This window comes from Ambystoma mexicanum (genome assembly GCF_040938575.1).
Source record: "Ambystoma mexicanum isolate Mex_15411 chromosome 12 unlocalized genomic scaffold, UKY_AmexF1_1 Mex_chr12_unloc.1, whole genome shotgun sequence".
NCBI lineage: Eukaryota > Metazoa > Chordata > Amphibia > Caudata > Ambystomatidae > Ambystoma > Ambystoma mexicanum.
Genome location: NW_027182322.1, coordinates 15,325,492 through 15,346,700, shown reverse-complemented (window position 1 = coordinate 15,346,700; position 21,209 = coordinate 15,325,492). Strand labels below are relative to the sequence as shown.

General features: G+C 46.5%; 9 non-coding genes across 9 annotated transcripts; all 9 read left to right on the top strand.

Moving 5' to 3' along the window:
* Positions 1–351: 351 nt before the first annotated feature.
* TRNAA-CGC (transfer RNA alanine (anticodon CGC)) lies at positions 352–423 on the top strand. Its single transcript has one exon. It is a non-coding gene; the product is annotated as a tRNA-Ala (tRNA).
* Positions 424–2,820: 2,397 nt separating this feature from the next.
* TRNAA-CGC (transfer RNA alanine (anticodon CGC)) lies at positions 2,821–2,892 on the top strand. The gene has a single exon. It is a non-coding gene; the product is annotated as a tRNA-Ala (tRNA).
* A 2,393-nt stretch (positions 2,893–5,285) lies between these two features.
* TRNAA-CGC (transfer RNA alanine (anticodon CGC)) lies at positions 5,286–5,357 on the top strand. The gene has a single exon. It is a non-coding gene; the product is annotated as a tRNA-Ala (tRNA).
* A 2,393-nt stretch (positions 5,358–7,750) lies between these two features.
* On the top strand, positions 7,751–7,822 carry TRNAA-CGC (transfer RNA alanine (anticodon CGC)). The gene has a single exon. It is a non-coding gene; the product is annotated as a tRNA-Ala (tRNA).
* A 2,393-nt stretch (positions 7,823–10,215) lies between these two features.
* TRNAA-CGC (transfer RNA alanine (anticodon CGC)) lies at positions 10,216–10,287 on the top strand. Its single transcript has one exon. It is a non-coding gene; the product is annotated as a tRNA-Ala (tRNA).
* Positions 10,288–12,680: 2,393 nt separating this feature from the next.
* On the top strand, positions 12,681–12,752 carry TRNAA-CGC (transfer RNA alanine (anticodon CGC)). Its single transcript has one exon. It is a non-coding gene; the product is annotated as a tRNA-Ala (tRNA).
* Positions 12,753–15,145: 2,393 nt separating this feature from the next.
* TRNAA-CGC (transfer RNA alanine (anticodon CGC)) lies at positions 15,146–15,217 on the top strand. Its single transcript has one exon. It is a non-coding gene; the product is annotated as a tRNA-Ala (tRNA).
* A 2,395-nt stretch (positions 15,218–17,612) lies between these two features.
* TRNAA-CGC (transfer RNA alanine (anticodon CGC)) lies at positions 17,613–17,684 on the top strand. Its single transcript has one exon. It is a non-coding gene; the product is annotated as a tRNA-Ala (tRNA).
* A 2,397-nt stretch (positions 17,685–20,081) lies between these two features.
* TRNAA-CGC (transfer RNA alanine (anticodon CGC)) lies at positions 20,082–20,153 on the top strand. The gene has a single exon. It is a non-coding gene; the product is annotated as a tRNA-Ala (tRNA).
* Positions 20,154–21,209: the final 1,056 nt, after the last annotated feature.

Here is a 21,209-nt window from a genome sequence, read left to right as displayed (position 1 = left end):
ACACACTGCATACCGAGGGGATGTAGCTCAGTGGTAGAGCACTTGCTTTGCATGGATGAGGCCCTGGGTCCAATCCCTGGCATCTCCAATTGTTTCCCTTTTTTTGACTGTCATATGGTCTCTGTCCACGAGATGGCTCTTTGAGCACGGTAATCCTCTGGTGGAATACTTCCCCTGGAAGTCATCTCTTATGGAGAAGCATAATGCACACTGCTTCAGCTGACCATGTGCTTTTCCAGTCTTGCTCCCGTTTTCCCTGGTCTTTTGCTAGTGCTTCAGTTGGCAGCATATTTTGACCGGAAGAATTCTCCCAGGAAAAGATGTCTGCAGGACAGGCCCACTGCACACCGAGGGGATGTAGCTCAGTGGTAGAGCGCATGCTTCGCATGTATGAGGTCCCGGGTTCAATCCCCGGCATCTCCATTTGCATAAACATCAGTGTGATTTTGTCCCGGTTATTTTGTATTTCACACTGCAACTCGGGCCATGATTATAGGATCATCGACATTCATATCTATTTGTCTGAGAAAACGCTGGTGCCCGTATGGCAAACCTGCCTATAATATATCACTGAGGTTTACGTCCCTGCCAGTGTCAACATCCTGTATGCCTTCACAATCACTACAAATAGAAATGCACAGAGAGAAACATCACACCACAGTTTTAACGGTGCAGAATCGTGAAAGTATTGGCATTGCCTTGCGTTTCTTTTCAGTCGATTGTTTTGGTTCCGAATGTATAGCTCCACCATTGTACCTTTGTAGCATATGATGCCTAGCTTTAAAAATAATTTGTTTTCACTGGATGTGGCCACAGATGTGCCTCTGTTGTCAACCTAAGTCGATCAGGTTCTGTAACTTGTTAGTTTTGAGCTGGAATATCCTACCAGCTCTGCTGCTGGGGCCTATCTCTGGCTTCTAAAAGCAAAAGTCTTGAACATATTGATATTTTTCAATAGTTGGTCAGGGGAATTGCATGGGGGGGCAGCCTTTCTGCATGTTTCTATGGACAACCAGACACAGGTGGCTCTAAAATGAAGTCTGCCATTTGGAAACTCCAATTCGACAGTTACCGTCAGTTCTGGGCGCTGTTAGTCCCAAGCAGCCAGCCAGCATCTGGTAGATTTCACAGTTCCTTGCTGGCAGTGGGCATGTAACTCAGTGGTAGAGCACATACTTGGGAAGTATGAGGCCACAGGTTCGATCCCAGGCATCTCCATGTGATATTTTTCCTCAATTGTGGGCTTTTTATCCTGTACATAGGAATTAGGATGATGTGTTCTTTTGCCATACTAAATCCTGTTCCTGAACGTCTTCTCTTTGGAGCCGATGATTGTGGACATGCACGGTGCACCATGCTTCAGTGTGATGTCTGCTTTTTTCATTGGAAGCCTGTTAGCCTGATCTCTTACCGGGATGACACAAGGCAGACTCGTTCAGACAGAGGGGCATTGGCTGAAAATAGTGTCTCCACCGGTCCCCCTGCTAGGCAGTGGTGTCATTCTGAGGTGCTGTGCACGCTCACCAACTATCACCCCCTCTGACCTTTCCCACCGCAGAACACCCTGAATGCATTCAGCGGGTTATGCTTCATTCTAGGGCTGCAATGGATCGCCTAGTGGCAAAACCAATGGAAGCACCATTGACCTTCCGCAGAATTCCACTGCTTGTCTGCCTAGAGAAGCGACATCTGCCGAGTGTGCTAGGGACACTCATGACGGAAGAGCTATAGAGTGGTGGGTCCACGTTGCTTTCCACTAGCCAGCAAATACAGAAGGACATCCGAAAGAGGTGTCAGTCTATCTAGCAACATATGTGGGCTTTCGGCTGGAGGAATTCCTGCGCGAAATGGTGCTATCTCATTTTTGGTGTTTGAAGACATACATATATATATATATATATATATATATATATTTATTTTTTCTCCATAACTACACTTCTCAAATCTGGGGCATCTATCCGAGATGGCTGTGTCACATTATGTGATGTCTCAGGCACCAACGTGATGAGATCGACCTGGCGCTTTAACTTTGTCATTGTAAGTAGTAAGATGTAATTTGGCAGTTGTCATGTTTTTTCATATGCACTACTGCAAACCCCTTTCCTTACTTAGCCCACTCCCTCCTGAAGCTTTTAGGTGTGATGAGGAAGCGTCCTCTCAGCGGGGATGTAGCTCAGTGGTAGAGCGCATGCTTTGCATGTATGAGGACCTGGGGCATTTCCACTTGTTTCTCTTTTTGACTGTCATATGATCTCTATCCACTAGATGGCCCTTTGAGCACAGTAATCCTCTGGTGGAAATCTTCCCCTGGAAGTCATCTCTTATGGAGAAGCAAAATGCACACTGCTTCAGTGTGACCATGAGGTTTTCCATTCTTGCTCCAGTTTTCCCTGCTCTTTTGCTAGTGCTTCACTCGGCAGAATGTTTTGACCAGAAGAGTTCTCCCTGAAAATTATGTCTGCGGGACAGACACACTGCATACCGAGGGGATGTAGCTCAGTGGTAGAGCACTTGCTTTGCATGGATGAGGCCCTGGGTCCAATCCCTGGCATCTCCAATTGTTTCCCTTTTTTTGACTGTCATATGGTCTCTGTCCACGAGATGGCTCTTTGAGCACGGTAATCCTCTGGTGGAATACTTCCCCTGGAAGTCATCTCTTATGGAGAAGCATAATGCACACTGCTTCAGCTGACCATGTGCTTTTCCAGTCTTGCTCCCGTTTTCCCTGGTCTTTTGCTAGTGCTTCAGTTGGCAGCATATTTTGACCGGAAGAATTCTCCCAGGAAAAGATGTCTGCAGGACAGGCCCACTGCACACCGAGGGGATGTAGCTCAGTGGTAGAGCGCATGCTTCGCATGTATGAGGTCCCGGGTTCAATCCCCGGCATCTCCATTTGCATAAACATCAGTGTGATTTTGTCCCGGTTATTTTGTATTTCACACTGCAACTCGGGCCATGATTATAGGATCATCGACATTCATATCTATTTGTCTGAGAAAACGCTGGTGCCCGTATGGCAAACCTGCCTATAATATATCACTGAGGTTTACGTCCCTGCCAGTGTCAACATCCTGTATGCCTTCACAATCACTACAAATAGAAATGCACAGAGAGAAACATCACACCACAGTTTTAACGGTGCAGAATCGTGAAAGTATTGGCATTGCCTTGCGTTTCTTTTCAGTCGATTGTTTTGGTTCCGAATGTATAGCTCCACCATTGTACCTTTGTAGCATATGATGCCTAGCTTTAAAAATAATTTGTTTTCACTGGATGTGGCCACAGATGTGCCTCTGTTGTCAACCTAAGTCGATCAGGTTCTGTAACTTGTTAGTTTTGAGCTGGAATATCCTACCAGCTCTGCTGCTGGGGCCTATCTCTGGCTTCTAAAAGCAAAAGTCTTGAACATATTGATATTTTTCATTAGTTGGTCAGGGGAATTGCATGGGGGGGCAGCCTTTCTGCATGTTTCTATGGACAACCAGACACAGGTGGCTCTAAAATGAAGTCTGCCATTTGGAAACTCCAATTCGACAGTTACCGTCAGTTCTGGGCGCTGTTAGTCCCAAGCAGCCAGCCAGCATCTGGTAGATTTCACAGTTCCTTGCTGGCAGTGGGCATGTAACTCAGTGGTAGAGCACATACTTGGGAAGTATGAGGCCACAGGTTCGATCCCAGGCATCTCCATGTGATATTTTTCCTCAATTGTGGGCTTTTTATCCTGTACATAGGAATTAGGATGATGTGTTCTTTTGCCATACTAAATCCTGTTCCTGAACGTCTTCTCTTTGGAGCCGATGATTGTGGACATGCACGGTGCACCATGCTTCAGTGTGATGTCTGCTTTTTTCATTGGAAGCCTGTTAGCCTGATCTCTTACCGGGATGACACAAGGCAGACTCGTTCAGACAGAGGGGCATTGGCTGAAAATAGTGTCTCCACCGGTCCCCCTGCTAGGCAGTGGTGTCATTCTGAGGTGCTGTGCACGCTCACCAACTATCACCCCCTCTGACCTTTCCCACCGCAGAACACCCTGAATGCATTCAGCGGGTTATGCTTCATTCTAGGGCTGCAATGGATCGCCTAGTGGCAAAACCAATGGAAGCACCATTGACCTTCCGCAGAATTCCACTGCTTGTCTGCCTAGAGAAGCGACATCTGCCGAGTGTGCTAGGGACACTCATGACGGCAGAGCTATAGAGTGGTGGGTCCACGTTGCTTTCCACTAGCCAGCAAATACAGAAGGACATCCGAAAGAGGTGTCAGTCTATCTAGCAACATATGTGGGCTTTCGGCTGGAGGAATTCCTGCGCGAAATGGTGCTATCTCATTTTTGGTGTTTGAAGACATACATATATATATATATATATATATATATTTATTTTTTCTCCATAACTACACTTCTCAAATCTGGGGCATCTATCCGAGATGGCTGTGTCACATTATGTGATGTCTCAGGCACCAACGTGATGAGATCGACCTGGCGCTTTAACTTTGTCATTGTAAGTAGTAAGATGTAATTTGGCAGTTGTCATGTTTTTTCATATGCACTACTGCAAACCCCTTTCCTTACTTAGCCCACTCCCTCCTGAAGCTTTTAGGTGTGATGAGGAAGCGTCCTCTCAGCGGGGATGTAGCTCAGTGGTAGAGCGCATGCTTTGCATGTATGAGGACCTGGGGCATTTCCACTTGTTTCTCTTTTTGACTGTCATATGATCTCTATCCACTAGATGGCCCTTTGAGCACAGTAATCCTCTGGTGGAAATCTTCCCCTGGAAGTCATCTCTTATGGAGAAGCAAAATGCACACTGCTTCAGTGTGACCATGAGGTTTTCCATTCTTGCTCCAGTTTTCCCTGCTCTTTTGCTAGTGCTTCACTCGGCAGAATGTTTTGACCAGAAGAGTTCTCCCTGAAAATTATGTCTGCGGGACAGACACACTGCATACCGAGGGGATGTAGCTCAGTGGTAGAGCACTTGCTTTGCATGGATGAGGCCCTGGGTCCAATCCCTGGCATCTCCAATTGTTTCCCTTTTTTTGACTGTCATATGGTCTCTGTCCACGAGATGGCTCTTTGAGCACGGTAATCCTCTGGTGGAATACTTCCCCTGGAAGTCATCTCTTATGGAGAAGCATAATGCACACTGCTTCAGCTGACCATGTGCTTTTCCAGTCTTGCTCCCGTTTTCCCTGGTCTTTTGCTAGTGCTTCAGTTGGCAGCATATTTTGACCGGAAGAATTCTCCCAGGAAAAGATGTCTGCAGGACAGGCCCACTGCACACCGAGGGGATGTAGCTCAGTGGTAGAGCGCATGCTTCGCATGTATGAGGTCCCGGGTTCAATCCCCGGCATCTCCATTTGCATAAACATCAGTGTGATTTTGTCCCGGTTATTTTGTATTTCACACTGCAACTCGGGCCATGATTATAGGATCATCGACATTCATATCTATTTGTCTGAGAAAACGCTGGTGCCCGTATGGCAAACCTGCCTATAATATATCACTGAGGTTTACGTCCCTGCCAGTGTCAACATCCTGTATGCCTTCACAATCACTACAAATAGAAATGCACAGAGAGAAACATCACACCACAGTTTTAACGGTGCAGAATCGTGAAAGTATTGGCATTGCCTTGCGTTTCTTTTCAGTCGATTGTTTTGGTTCCGAATGTATAGCTCCACCATTGTACCTTTGTAGCATATGATGCCTAGCTTTAAAAATAATTTGTTTTCACTGGATGTGGCCACAGATGTGCCTCTGTTGTCAACCTAAGTCGATCAGGTTCTGTAACTTGTTAGTTTTGAGCTGGAATATCCTACCAGCTCTGCTGCTGGGGCCTATCTCTGGCTTCTAAAAGCAAAAGTCTTGAACATATTGATATTTTTCATTAGTTGGTCAGGGGAATTGCATGGGGGGGCAGCCTTTCTGCATGTTTCTATGGACAACCAGACACAGGTGGCTCTAAAATGAAGTCTGCCATTTGGAAACTCCAATTCGACAGTTACCGTCAGTTCTGGGCGCTGTTAGTCCCAAGCAGCCAGCCAGCATCTGGTAGATTTCACAGTTCCTTGCTGGCAGTGGGCATGTAACTCAGTGGTAGAGCACATACTTGGGAAGTATGAGGCCACAGGTTCGATCCCAGGCATCTCCATGTGATATTTTTCCTCAATTGTGGGCTTTTTATCCTGTACATAGGAATTAGGATGATGTGTTCTTTTGCCATACTAAATCCTGTTCCTGAACGTCTTCTCTTTGGAGCCGATGATTGTGGACATGCACGGTGCACCATGCTTCAGTGTGATGTCTGCTTTTTTCATTGGAAGCCTGTTAGCCTGATCTCTTACCGGGATGACACAAGGCAGACTCGTTCAGACAGAGGGGCATTGGCTGAAAATAGTGTCTCCACCGGTCCCCCTGCTAGGCAGTGGTGTCATTCTGAGGTGCTGTGCACGCTCACCAACTATCACCCCCTCTGACCTTTCCCACCGCAGAACACCCTGAATGCATTCAGCGGGTTATGCTTCATTCTAGGGCTGCAATGGATCGCCTAGTGGCAAAACCAATGGAAGCACCATTGACCTTCCGCAGAATTCCACTGCTTGTCTGCCTAGAGAAGCGACATCTGCCGAGTGTGCTAGGGACACTCATGACGGCAGAGCTATAGAGTGGTGGGTCCACGTTGCTTTCCACTAGCCAGCAAATACAGAAGGACATCCGAAAGAGGTGTCAGTCTATCTAGCAACATATGTGGGCTTTCGGCTGGAGGAATTCCTGCGCGAAATGGTGCTATCTCATTTTTGGTGTTTGAAGACATACATATATATATATATATATATATATATTTATTTTTTCTCCATAACTACACTTCTCAAATCTGGGGCATCTATCCGAGATGGCTGTGTCACATTATGTGATGTCTCAGGCACCAACGTGATGAGATCGACCTGGCGCTTTAACTTTGTCATTGTAAGTAGTAAGATGTAATTTGGCAGTTGTCATGTTTTTTCATATGCACTACTGCAAACCCCTTTCCTTACTTAGCCCACTCCCTCCTGAAGCTTTTAGGTGTGATGAGGAAGCGTCCTCTCAGCGGGGATGTAGCTCAGTGGTAGAGCGCATGCTTTGCATGTATGAGGACCTGGGGCATTTCCACTTGTTTCTCTTTTTGACTGTCATATGATCTCTATCCACTAGATGGCCCTTTGAGCACAGTAATCCTCTGGTGGAAATCTTCCCCTGGAAGTCATCTCTTATGGAGAAGCAAAATGCACACTGCTTCAGTGTGACCATGAGGTTTTCCATTCTTGCTCCAGTTTTCCCTGCTCTTTTGCTAGTGCTTCACTCGGCAGAATGTTTTGACCAGAAGAGTTCTCCCTGAAAATTATGTCTGCGGGACAGACACACTGCATACCGAGGGGATGTAGCTCAGTGGTAGAGCACTTGCTTTGCATGGATGAGGCCCTGGGTCCAATCCCTGGCATCTCCAATTGTTTCCCTTTTTTTGACTGTCATATGGTCTCTGTCCACGAGATGGCTCTTTGAGCACGGTAATCCTCTGGTGGAATACTTCCCCTGGAAGTCATCTCTTATGGAGAAGCATAATGCACACTGCTTCAGCTGACCATGTGCTTTTCCAGTCTTGCTCCCGTTTTCCCTGGTCTTTTGCTAGTGCTTCAGTTGGCAGCATATTTTGACCGGAAGAATTCTCCCAGGAAAAGATGTCTGCAGGACAGGCCCACTGCACACCGAGGGGATGTAGCTCAGTGGTAGAGCGCATGCTTCGCATGTATGAGGTCCCGGGTTCAATCCCCGGCATCTCCATTTGCATAAACATCAGTGTGATTTTGTCCCGGTTATTTTGTATTTCACACTGCAACTCGGGCCATGATTATAGGATCATCGACATTCATATCTATTTGTCTGAGAAAACGCTGGTGCCCGTATGGCAAACCTGCCTATAATATATCACTGAGGTTTACGTCCCTGCCAGTGTCAACATCCTGTATGCCTTCACAATCACTACAAATAGAAATGCACAGAGAGAAACATCACACCACAGTTTTAACGGTGCAGAATCGTGAAAGTATTGGCATTGCCTTGCGTTTCTTTTCAGTCGATTGTTTTGGTTCCGAATGTATAGCTCCACCATTGTACCTTTGTAGCATATGATGCCTAGCTTTAAAAATAATTTGTTTTCACTGGATGTGGCCACAGATGTGCCTCTGTTGTCAACCTAAGTCGATCAGGTTCTGTAACTTGTTAGTTTTGAGCTGGAATATCCTACCAGCTCTGCTGCTGGGGCCTATCTCTGGCTTCTAAAAGCAAAAGTCTTGAACATATTGATATTTTTCAATAGTTGGTCAGGGGAATTGCATGGGGGGGCAGCCTTTCTGCATGTTTCTATGGACAACCAGACACAGGTGGCTCTAAAATGAAGTCTGCCATTTGGAAACTCCAATTCGACAGTTACCGTCAGTTCTGGGCGCTGTTAGTCCCAAGCAGCCAGCCAGCATCTGGTAGATTTCACAGTTCCTTGCTGGCAGTGGGCATGTAACTCAGTGGTAGAGCACATACTTGGGAAGTATGAGGCCACAGGTTCGATCCCAGGCATCTCCATGTGATATTTTTCCTCAATTGTGGGCTTTTTATCCTGTACATAGGAATTAGGATGATGTGTTCTTTTGCCATACTAAATCCTGTTCCTGAACGTCTTCTCTTTGGAGCCGATGATTGTGGACATGCACGGTGCACCATGCTTCAGTGTGATGTCTGCTTTTTTCATTGGAAGCCTGTTAGCCTGATCTCTTACCGGGATGACACAAGGCAGACTCGTTCAGACAGAGGGGCATTGGCTGAAAATAGTGTCTCCACCGGTCCCCCTGCTAGGCAGTGGTGTCATTCTGAGGTGCTGTGCACGCTCACCAACTATCACCCCCTCTGACCTTTCCCACCGCAGAACACCCTGAATGCATTCAGCGGGTTATGCTTCATTCTAGGGCTGCAATGGATCGCCTAGTGGCAAAACCAATGGAAGCACCATTGACCTTCCGCAGAATTCCACTGCTTGTCTGCCTAGAGAAGCGACATCTGCCGAGTGTGCTAGGGACACTCATGACGGCAGAGCTATAGAGTGGTGGGTCCACGTTGCTTTCCACTAGCCAGCAAATACAGAAGGACATCCGAAAGAGGTGTCAGTCTATCTAGCAACATATGTGGGCTTTCGGCTGGAGGAATTCCTGCGCGAAATGGTGCTATCTCATTTTTGGTGTTTGAAGACATACATATATATATATATATATATATATATTTATTTTTTCTCCATAACTACACTTCTCAAATCTGGGGCATCTATCCGAGATGGCTGTGTCACATTATGTGATGTCTCAGGCACCAACGTGATGAGATCGACCTGGCGCTTTAACTTTGTCATTGTAAGTAGTAAGATGTAATTTGGCAGTTGTCATGTTTTTTCATATGCACTACTGCAAACCCCTTTCCTTACTTAGCCCACTCCCTCCTGAAGCTTTTAGGTGTGATGAGGAAGCGTCCTCTCAGCGGGGATGTAGCTCAGTGGTAGAGCGCATGCTTTGCATGTATGAGGACCTGGGGCATTTCCACTTGTTTCTCTTTTTGACTGTCATATGATCTCTATCCACTAGATGGCCCTTTGAGCACAGTAATCCTCTGGTGGAAATCTTCCCCTGGAAGTCATCTCTTATGGAGAAGCAAAATGCACACTGCTTCAGTGTGACCATGAGGTTTTCCATTCTTGCTCCAGTTTTCCCTGCTCTTTTGCTAGTGCTTCACTCGGCAGAATGTTTTGACCAGAAGAGTTCTCCCTGAAAATTATGTCTGCGGGACAGACACACTGCATACCGAGGGGATGTAGCTCAGTGGTAGAGCACTTGCTTTGCATGGATGAGGCCCTGGGTCCAATCCCTGGCATCTCCAATTGTTTCCCTTTTTTTGACTGTCATATGGTCTCTGTCCACGAGATGGCTCTTTGAGCACGGTAATCCTCTGGTGGAATACTTCCCCTGGAAGTCATCTCTTATGGAGAAGCATAATGCACACTGCTTCAGCTGACCATGTGCTTTTCCAGTCTTGCTCCCGTTTTCCCTGGTCTTTTGCTAGTGCTTCAGTTGGCAGCATATTTTGACCGGAAGAATTCTCCCAGGAAAAGATGTCTGCAGGACAGGCCCACTGCACACCGAGGGGATGTAGCTCAGTGGTAGAGCGCATGCTTCGCATGTATGAGGTCCCGGGTTCAATCCCCGGCATCTCCATTTGCATAAACATCAGTGTGATTTTGTCCCGGTTATTTTGTATTTCACACTGCAACTCGGGCCATGATTATAGGATCATCGACATTCATATCTATTTGTCTGAGAAAACGCTGGTGCCCGTATGGCAAACCTGCCTATAATATATCACTGAGGTTTACGTCCCTGCCAGTGTCAACATCCTGTATGCCTTCACAATCACTACAAATAGAAATGCACAGAGAGAAACATCACACCACAGTTTTAACGGTGCAGAATCGTGAAAGTATTGGCATTGCCTTGCGTTTCTTTTCAGTCGATTGTTTTGGTTCCGAATGTATAGCTCCACCATTGTACCTTTGTAGCATATGATGCCTAGCTTTAAAAATAATTTGTTTTCACTGGATGTGGCCACAGATGTGCCTCTGTTGTCAACCTAAGTCGATCAGGTTCTGTAACTTGTTAGTTTTGAGCTGGAATATCCTACCAGCTCTGCTGCTGGGGCCTATCTCTGGCTTCTAAAAGCAAAAGTCTTGAACATATTGATATTTTTCATTAGTTGGTCAGGGGAATTGCATGGGGGGGCAGCCTTTCTGCATGTTTCTATGGACAACCAGACACAGGTGGCTCTAAAATGAAGTCTGCCATTTGGAAACTCCAATTCGACAGTTACCGTCAGTTCTGGGCGCTGTTAGTCCCAAGCAGCCAGCCAGCATCTGGTAGATTTCACAGTTCCTTGCTGGCAGTGGGCATGTAACTCAGTGGTAGAGCACATACTTGGGAAGTATGAGGCCACAGGTTCGATCCCAGGCATCTCCATGTGATATTTTTCCTCAATTGTGGGCTTTTTATCCTGTACATAGGAATTAGGATGATGTGTTCTTTTGCCATACTAAATCCTGTTCCTGAACGTCTTCTCTTTGGAGCCGATGATTGTGGACATGCACGGTGCACCATGCTTCAGTGTGATGTCTGCTTTTTTCATTGGAAGCCTGTTAGCCTGATCTCTTACCGGGATGACACAAGGCAGACTCGTTCAGACAGAGGGGCATTGGCTGAAAATAGTGTCTCCACCGGTCCCCCTGCTAGGCAGTGGTGTCATTCTGAGGTGCTGTGCACGCTCACCAACTATCACCCCCTCTGACCTTTCCCACCGCAGAACACCCTGAATGCATTCAGCGGGTTATGCTTCATTCTAGGGCTGCAATGGATCGCCTAGTGGCAAAACCAATGGAAGCACCATTGACCTTCCGCAGAATTCCACTGCTTGTCTGCCTAGAGAAGCGACATCTGCCGAGTGTGCTAGGGACACTCATGACGGCAGAGCTATAGAGTGGTGGGTCCACGTTGCTTTCCACTAGCCAGCAAATACAGAAGGACATCCGAAAGAGGTGTCAGTCTATCTAGCAACATATGTGGGCTTTCGGCTGGAGGAATTCCTGCGCGAAATGGTGCTATCTCATTTTTGGTGTTTGAAGACATACATATATATATATATATATATATATATTTATTTTTTCTCCATAACTACACTTCTCAAATCTGGGGCATCTATCCGAGATGGCTGTGTCACATTATGTGATGTCTCAGGCACCAACGTGATGAGATCGACCTGGCGCTTTAACTTTGTCATTGTAAGTAGTAAGATGTAATTTGGCAGTTGTCATGTTTTTTCATATGCACTACTGCAAACCCCTTTCCTTACTTAGCCCACTCCCTCCTGAAGCTTTTAGGTGTGATGAGGAAGCGTCCTCTCAGCGGGGATGTAGCTCAGTGGTAGAGCGCATGCTTTGCATGTATGAGGACCTGGGGCATTTCCACTTGTTTCTCTTTTTGACTGTCATATGATCTCTATCCACTAGATGGCCCTTTGAGCACAGTAATCCTCTGGTGGAAATCTTCCCCTGGAAGTCATCTCTTATGGAGAAGCAAAATGCACACTGCTTCAGTGTGACCATGAGGTTTTCCATTCTTGCTCCAGTTTTCCCTGCTCTTTTGCTAGTGCTTCACTCGGCAGAATGTTTTGACCAGAAGAGTTCTCCCTGAAAATTATGTCTGCGGGACAGACACACTGCATACCGAGGGGATGTAGCTCAGTGGTAGAGCACTTGCTTTGCATGGATGAGGCCCTGGGTCCAATCCCTGGCATCTCCAATTGTTTCCCTTTTTTTGACTGTCATATGGTCTCTGTCCACGAGATGGCTCTTTGAGCACGGTAATCCTCTGGTGGAATACTTCCCCTGGAAGTCATCTCTTATGGAGAAGCATAATGCACACTGCTTCAGCTGACCATGTGCTTTTCCAGTCTTGCTCCCGTTTTCCCTGGTCTTTTGCTAGTGCTTCAGTTGGCAGCATATTTTGACCGGAAGAATTCTCCCAGGAAAAGATGTCTGCAGGACAGGCCCACTGCACACCGAGGGGATGTAGCTCAGTGGTAGAGCGCATGCTTCGCATGTATGAGGTCCCGGGTTCAATCCCCGGCATCTCCATTTGCATAAACATCAGTGTGATTTTGTCCCGGTTATTTTGTATTTCACACTGCAACTCGGGCCATGATTATAGGATCATCGACATTCATATCTATTTGTCTGAGAAAACGCTGGTGCCCGTATGGCAAACCTGCCTATAATATATCACTGAGGTTTACGTCCCTGCCAGTGTCAACATCCTGTATGCCTTCACAATCACTACAAATAGAAATGCACAGAGAGAAACATCACACCACAGTTTTAACGGTGCAGAATCGTGAAAGTATTGGCATTGCCTTGCGTTTCTTTTCAGTCGATTGTTTTGGTTCCGAATGTATAGCTCCACCATTGTACCTTTGTAGCATATGATGCCTAGCTTTAAAAATAATTTGTTTTCACTGGATGTGGCCACAGATGTGCCTCTGTTGTCAACCTAAGTCGATCAGGTTCTGTAACTTGTTAGTTTTGAGCTGGAATATCCTACCAGCTCTGCTGCTGGGGCCTATCTCTGGCTTCTAAAAGCAAAAGTCTTGAACATATTGATATTTTTCAATAGTTGGTCAGGGGAATTGCATGGGGGGGCAGCCTTTCTGCATGTTTCTATGGACAACCAGACACAGGTGGCTCTAAAATGAAGTCTGCCATTTGGAAACTCCAATTCGACAGTTACCGTCAGTTCTGGGCGCTGTTAGTCCCAAGCAGCCAGCCAGCATCTGGTAGATTTCACAGTTCCTTGCTGGCAGTGGGCATGTAACTCAGTGGTAGAGCACATACTTGGGAAGTATGAGGCCACAGGTTCGATCCCAGGCATCTCCATGTGATATTTTTCCTCAATTGTGGGCTTTTTATCCTGTACATAGGAATTAGGATGATGTGTTCTTTTGCCATACTAAATCCTGTTCCTGAACGTCTTCTCTTTGGAGCCGATGATTGTGGACATGCACGGTGCACCATGCTTCAGTGTGATGTCTGCTTTTTTCATTGGAAGCCTGTTAGCCTGATCTCTTACCGGGATGACACAAGGCAGACTCGTTCAGACAGAGGGGCATTGGCTGAAAATAGTGTCTCCACCGGTCCCCCTGCTAGGCAGTGGTGTCATTCTGAGGTGCTGTGCACGCTCACCAACTATCACCCCCTCTGACCTTTCCCACCGCAGAACACCCTGAATGCATTCAGCGGGTTATGCTTCATTCTAGGGCTGCAATGGATCGCCTAGTGGCAAAACCAATGGAAGCACCATTGACCTTCCGCAGAATTCCACTGCTTGTCTGCCTAGAGAAGCGACATCTGCCGAGTGTGCTAGGGACACTCATGACGGCAGAGCTATAGAGTGGTGGGTCCACGTTGCTTTCCACTAGCCAGCAAATACAGAAGGACATCCGAAAGAGGTGTCAGTCTATCTAGCAACATATGTGGGCTTTCGGCTGGAGGAATTCCTGCGCGAAATGGTGCTATCTCATTTTTGGTGTTTGAAGACATACATATATATATATATATATATATATATTTATTTTTTCTCCATAACTACACTTCTCAAATCTGGGGCATCTATCCGAGATGGCTGTGTCACATTATGTGATGTCTCAGGCACCAACGTGATGAGATCGACCTGGCGCTTTAACTTTGTCATTGTAAGTAGTAAGATGTAATTTGGCAGTTGTCATGTTTTTTCATATGCACTACTGCAAACCCCTTTCCTTACTTAGCCCACTCCCTCCTGAAGCTTTTAGGTGTGATGAGGAAGCGTCCTCTCAGCGGGGATGTAGCTCAGTGGTAGAGCGCATGCTTTGCATGTATGAGGACCTGGGGCATTTCCACTTGTTTCTCTTTTTGACTGTCATATGATCTCTATCCACTAGATGGCCCTTTGAGCACAGTAATCCTCTGGTGGAAATCTTCCCCTGGAAGTCATCTCTTATGGAGAAGCAAAATGCACACTGCTTCAGTGTGACCATGAGGTTTTCCATTCTTGCTCCAGTTTTCCCTGCTCTTTTGCTAGTGCTTCACTCGGCAGAATGTTTTGACCAGAAGAGTTCTCCCTGAAAATTATGTCTGCGGGACAGACACACTGCATACCGAGGGGATGTAGCTCAGTGGTAGAGCACTTGCTTTGCATGGATGAGGCCCTGGGTCCAATCCCTGGCATCTCCAATTGTTTCCCTTTTTTTGACTGTCATATGGTCTCTGTCCACGAGATGGCTCTTTGAGCACGGTAATCCTCTGGTGGAATACTTCCCCTGGAAGTCATCTCTTATGGAGAAGCATAATGCACACTGCTTCAGCTGACCATGTGCTTTTCCAGTCTTGCTCCCGTTTTCCCTGGTCTTTTGCTAGTGCTTCAGTTGGCAGCATATTTTGACCGGAAGAATTCTCCCAGGAAAAGATGTCTGCAGGACAGGCCCACTGCACACCGAGGGGATGTAGCTCAGTGGTAGAGCGCATGCTTCGCATGTATGAGGTCCCGGGTTCAATCCCCGGCATCTCCATTTGCATAAACATCAGTGTGATTTTGTCCCGGTTATTTTGTATTTCACACTGCAACTCGGGCCATGATTATAGGATCATCGACATTCATATCTATTTGTCTGAGAAAACGCTGGTGCCCGTATGGCAAACCTGCCTATAATATATCACTGAGGTTTACGTCCCTGCCAGTGTCAACATCCTGTATGCCTTCACAATCACTACAAATAGAAATGCACAGAGAGAAACATCACACCACAGTTTTAACGGTGCAGAATCGTGAAAGTATTGGCATTGCCTTGCGTTTCTTTTCAGTCGATTGTTTTGGTTCCGAATGTATAGCTCCACCATTGTACCTTTGTAGCATATGATGCCTAGCTTTAAAAATAATTTGTTTTCACTGGATGTGGCCACAGATGTGCCTCTGTTGTCAACCTAAGTCGATCAGGTTCTGTAACTTGTTAGTTTTGAGCTGGAATATCCTACCAGCTCTGCTGCTGGGGCCTATCTCTGGCTTCTAAAAGCAAAAGTCTTGAACATATTGATATTTTTCATTAGTTGGTCAGGGGAATTGCATGGGGGGGCAGCCTTTCTGCATGTTTCTATGGACAACCAGACACAGGTGGCTCTAAAATGAAGTCTGCCATTTGGAAACTCCAATTCGACAGTTACCGTCAGTTCTGGGCGCTGTTAGTCCCAAGCAGCCAGCCAGCATCTGGTAGATTTCACAGTTCCTTGCTGGCAGTGGGGATGTAACTCAGTGGTAGAGCACATACTTGGGAAGTATGAGGCCACAGGTTCGATCCCAGGCATCTCCATGTGATATTTTTCCTCAATTGTGGGCTTTTTATCCTGTACATAGGAATTAGGATGATGTGTTCTTTTGCCATACTAAATCCTGTTCCTGAACGTCTTCTCTTTGGAGCCGATGATTGTGGACATGCACGGTGCACCATGCTTCAGTGTGATGTCTGCTTTTTTCATTGGAAGCCTGTTAGCCTGATCTCTTACCGGGATGACACAAGGCAGACTCGTTCAGACAGAGGGGCATTGGCTGAAAATAGTGTCTCCACCGGTCCCCCTGCTAGGCAGTGGTGTCATTCTGAGGTGCTGTGCACGCTCACCAACTATCACCCCCTCTGACCTTTCCCACCGCAGAACACCCTGAATGCATTCAGCGGGTTATGCTTCATTCTAGGGCTGCAATGGATCGCCTAGTGGCAAAACCAATGGAAGCACCATTGACCTTCCGCAGAATTCCACTGCTTGTCTGCCTAGAGAAGCGACATCTGCCGAGTGTGCTAGGGACACTCATGACGGCAGAGCTATAGAGTGGTGGGTCCACGTTGCTTTCCACTAGCCAGCAAATACAGAAGGACATCCGAAAGAGGTGTCAGTCTATCTAGCAACATATGTGGGCTTTCGGCTGGAGGAATTCCTGCGCGAAATGGTGCTATCTCATTTTTGGTGTTTGAAGACATACATATATATATATATATATATATATATATTTATTTTTTCTCCATAACTACACTTCTCAAATCTGGGGCATCTATCCGAGATGGCTGTGTCACATTATGTGATGTCTCAGGCACCAACGTGATGAGATCGACCTGGCGCTTTAACTTTGTCATTGTAAGTAGTAAGATGTAATTTGGCAGTTGTCATGTTTTTTCATATGCACTACTGCAAACCCCTTTCCTTACTTAGCCCACTCCCTCCTGAAGCTTTTAGGTGTGATGAGGAAGCGTCCTCTCAGCGGGGATGTAGCTCAGTGGTAGAGCGCATGCTTTGCATGTATGAGGACCTGGGGCATTTCCACTTGTTTCTCTTTTTGACTGTCATATGATCTCTATCCACTAGATGGCCCTTTGAGCACAGTAATCCTCTGGTGGAAATCTTCCCCTGGAAGTCATCTCTTATGGAGAAGCAAAATGCACACTGCTTCAGTGTGACCATGAGGTTTTCCATTCTTGCTCCAGTTTTCCCTGCTCTTTTGCTAGTGCTTCACTCGGCAGAATGTTTTGACCAGAAGAGTTCTCCCTGAAAATTATGTCTGCGGGACAGACACACTGCATACCGAGGGGATGTAGCTCAGTGGTAGAGCACTTGCTTTGCATGGATGAGGCCCTGGGTCCAATCCCTGGCATCTCCAATTGTTTCCCTTTTTTTGACTGTCATATGGTCTCTGTCCACGAGATGGCTCTTTGAGCACGGTAATCCTCTGGTGGAATACTTCCCCTGGAAGTCATCTCTTATGGAGAAGCATAATGCACACTGCTTCAGCTGACCATGTGCTTTTCCAGTCTTGCTCCCGTTTTCCCTGGTCTTTTGCTAGTGCTTCAGTTGGCAGCATATTTTGACCGGAAGAATTCTCCCAGGAAAAGATGTCTGCAGGACAGGCCCACTGCACACCGAGGGGATGTAGCTCAGTGGTAGAGCGCATGCTTCGCATGTATGAGGTCCCGGGTTCAATCCCCGGCATCTCCATTTGCATAAACATCAGTGTGATTTTGTCCCGGTTATTTTGTATTTCACACTGCAACTCGGGCCATGATTATAGGATCATCGACATTCATATCTATTTGTCTGAGAAAACGCTGGTGCCCGTATGGCAAACCTGCCTATAATATATCACTGAGGTTTACGTCCCTGCCAGTGTCAACATCCTGTATGCCTTCACAATCACTACAAATAGAAATGCACAGAGAGAAACATCACACCACAGTTTTAACGGTGCAGAATCGTGAAAGTATTGGCATTGCCTTGCGTTTCTTTTCAGTCGATTGTTTTGGTTCCGAATGTATAGCTCCACCATTGTACCTTTGTAGCATATGATGCCTAGCTTTAAAAATAATTTGTTTTCACTGGATGTGGCCACAGATGTGCCTCTGTTGTCAACCTAAGTCGATCAGGTTCTGTAACTTGTTAGTTTTGAGCTGGAATATCCTACCAGCTCTGCTGCTGGGGCCTATCTCTGGCTTCTAAAAGCAAAAGTCTTGAACATATTGATATTTTTCATTAGTTGGTCAGGGGAATTGCATGGGGGGGCAGCCTTTCTGCATGTTTCTATGGACAACCAGACACAGGTGGCTCTAAAATGAAGTCTGCCATTTGGAAACTCCAATTCGACAGTTACCGTCAGTTCTGGGCGCTGTTAGTCCCAAGCAGCCAGCCAGCATCTGGTAGATTTCACAGTTCCTTGCTGGCAGTGGGCATGTAACTCAGTGGTAGAGCACATACTTGGGAAGTATGAGGCCACAGGTTCGATCCCAGGCATCTCCATGTGATATTTTTCCTCAATTGTGGGCTTTTTATCCTGTACATAGGAATTAGGATGATGTGTTCTTTTGCCATACTAAATCCTGTTCCTGAACGTCTTCTCTTTGGAGCCGATGATTGTGGACATGCACGGTGCACCATGCTTCAGTGTGATGTCTGCTTTTTTCATTGGAAGCCTGTTAGCCTGATCTCTTACCGGGATGACACAAGGCAGACTCGTTCAGACAGAGGGGCATTGGCTGAAAATAGTGTCTCCACCGGTCCCCCTGCTAGGCAGTGGTGTCATTCTGAGGTGCTGTGCACGCTCACCAACTATCACCCCCTCTGACCTTTCCCACCGCAGAACACCCTGAATGCATTCAGCGGGTTATGCTTCATTCTAGGGCTGCAATGGATCGCCTAGTGGCAAAACCAATGGAAGCACCATTGACCTTCCGCAGAATTCCACTGCTTGTCTGCCTAGAGAAGCGACATCTGCCGAGTGTGCTAGGGACACTCATGACGGCAGAGCTATAGAGTGGTGGGTCCACGTTGCTTTCCACTAGCCAGCAAATACAGAAGGACATCCGAAAGAGGTGTCAGTCTATCTAGCAACATATGTGGGCTTTCGGCTGGAGGAATTCCTGCGCGAAATGGTGCTATCTCATTTTTGGTGTTTGAAGACATACATATATATATATATATATATATATATATATTTATTTTTTCTCCATAACTACACTTCTCAAATCTGGGGCATCTATCCGAGATGGCTGTGTCACATTATGTGATGTCTCAGGCACCAACGTGATGAGATCGACCTGGCGCTTTAACTTTGTCATTGTAAGTAGTAAGATGTAATTTGGCAGTTGTCATGTTTTTTCATATGCACTACTGCAAACCCCTTTCCTTACTTAGCCCACTCCCTCCTGAAGCTTTTAGGTGTGATGAGGAAGCGTCCTCTCAGCGGGGATGTAGCTCAGTGGTAGAGCGCATGCTTTGCATGTATGAGGACCTGGGGCATTTCCACTTGTTTCTCTTTTTGACTGTCATATGATCTCTATCCACTAGATGGCCCTTTGAGCACAGTAATCCTCTGGTGGAAATCTTCCCCTGGAAGTCATCTCTTATGGAGAAGCAAAATGCACACTGCTTCAGTGTGACCATGAGGTTTTCCATTCTTGCTCCAGTTTTCCCTGCTCTTTTGCTAGTGCTTCACTCGGCAGAATGTTTTGACCAGAAGAGTTCTCCCTGAAAATTATGTCTGCGGGACAGACACACTGCATACCGAGGGGATGTAGCTCAGTGGTAGAGCACTTGCTTTGCATGGATGAGGCCCTGGGTCCAATCCCTGGCATCTCCAATTGTTTCCCTTTTTTTGACTGTCATATGGTCTCTGTCCACGAGATGGCTCTTTGAGCACGGTAATCCTCTGGTGGAATACTTCCCCTGGAAGTCATCTCTTATGGAGAAGCATAATGCACACTGCTTCAGCTGACCATGTGCTTTTCCAGTCTTGCTCCCGTTTTCCCTGGTCTTTTGCTAGTGCTTCAGTTGGCAGCATATTTTGACCGGAAGAATTCTCCCAGGAAAAGATGTCTGCAGGACAGGCCCACTGCACACCGAGGGGATGTAGCTCAGTGGTAGAGCGCATGCTTCGCATGTATGAGGTCCCGGGTTCAATCCCCGGCATCTCCATTTGCATAAACATCAGTGTGATTTTCTCCCGGTTATTTTGTATTTCACACTGCAACTCGGGCCATGATTATAGGATCATCGACATTCATATCTATTTGTCTGAGAAAACGCTGGTGCCCGTATGGCAAACCTGCCTATAATATATCACTGAGGTTTACGTCCCTGCCAGTGTCAACATCCTGTATGCCTTCACAATCACTACAAATAGAAATGCACAGAGAGAAACATCACACCACAGTTTTAACGGTGCAGAATCGTGAAAGTATTGGCATTGCCTTGCGTTTCTTTTCAGTCGATTGTTTTGGTTCCGAATGTATAGCTCCACCATTGTACCTTTGTAGCATATGATGCCTAGCTTTAAAAATAATTTGTTTTCACTGGATGTGGCCACAGATGTGCCTCTGTTGTCAACCTAAGTCGATCAGGTTCTGTAACTTGTTAGTTTTGAGCTGGAATATCCTACCAGCTCTGCTGCTGGGGCCTATCTCTGGCTTCTAAAAGCAAAAGTCTTGAACATATTGATATTTTTCATTAGTTGGTCAGGGGAATTGCATGGGGGGGCAGCCTTTCTGCATGTTTCTATGGACAACCAGACACAGGTGGCTCTAAAATGAAGTCTGCCATTTGGAAACTCCAATTCGACAGTTACCGTCAGTTCTGGGTGCTGTTAGTCCCAAGCAGCCAGCCAGCATCTGGTAGATTTCACAGTTCCTTGCTGGCAGTGGGGATGTAACTCAGTGGTAGAGCACATACTTGGGAAGTATGAGGCCACAGGTTCGATCCCAGGCATCTCCATGTGATATTTTTCCTCAATTGTGGGCTTTTTATCCTGTACATAGGAATTAGGATGATGTGTTCTTTTGCCATACTAAATCCTGTTCCTGAACGTCTTCTCTTTGGAGCCGATGATTGTGGACATGCACGGTGCACCATGCTTCAGTGTGATGTCTGCTTTTTTCATTGGAAGCCTGTTAGCCTGATCTCTTACCGGGATGACACAAGGCAGACTCGTTCAGACAGAGGGGCATTGGCTGAAAATAGTGTCTCCACCGGTCC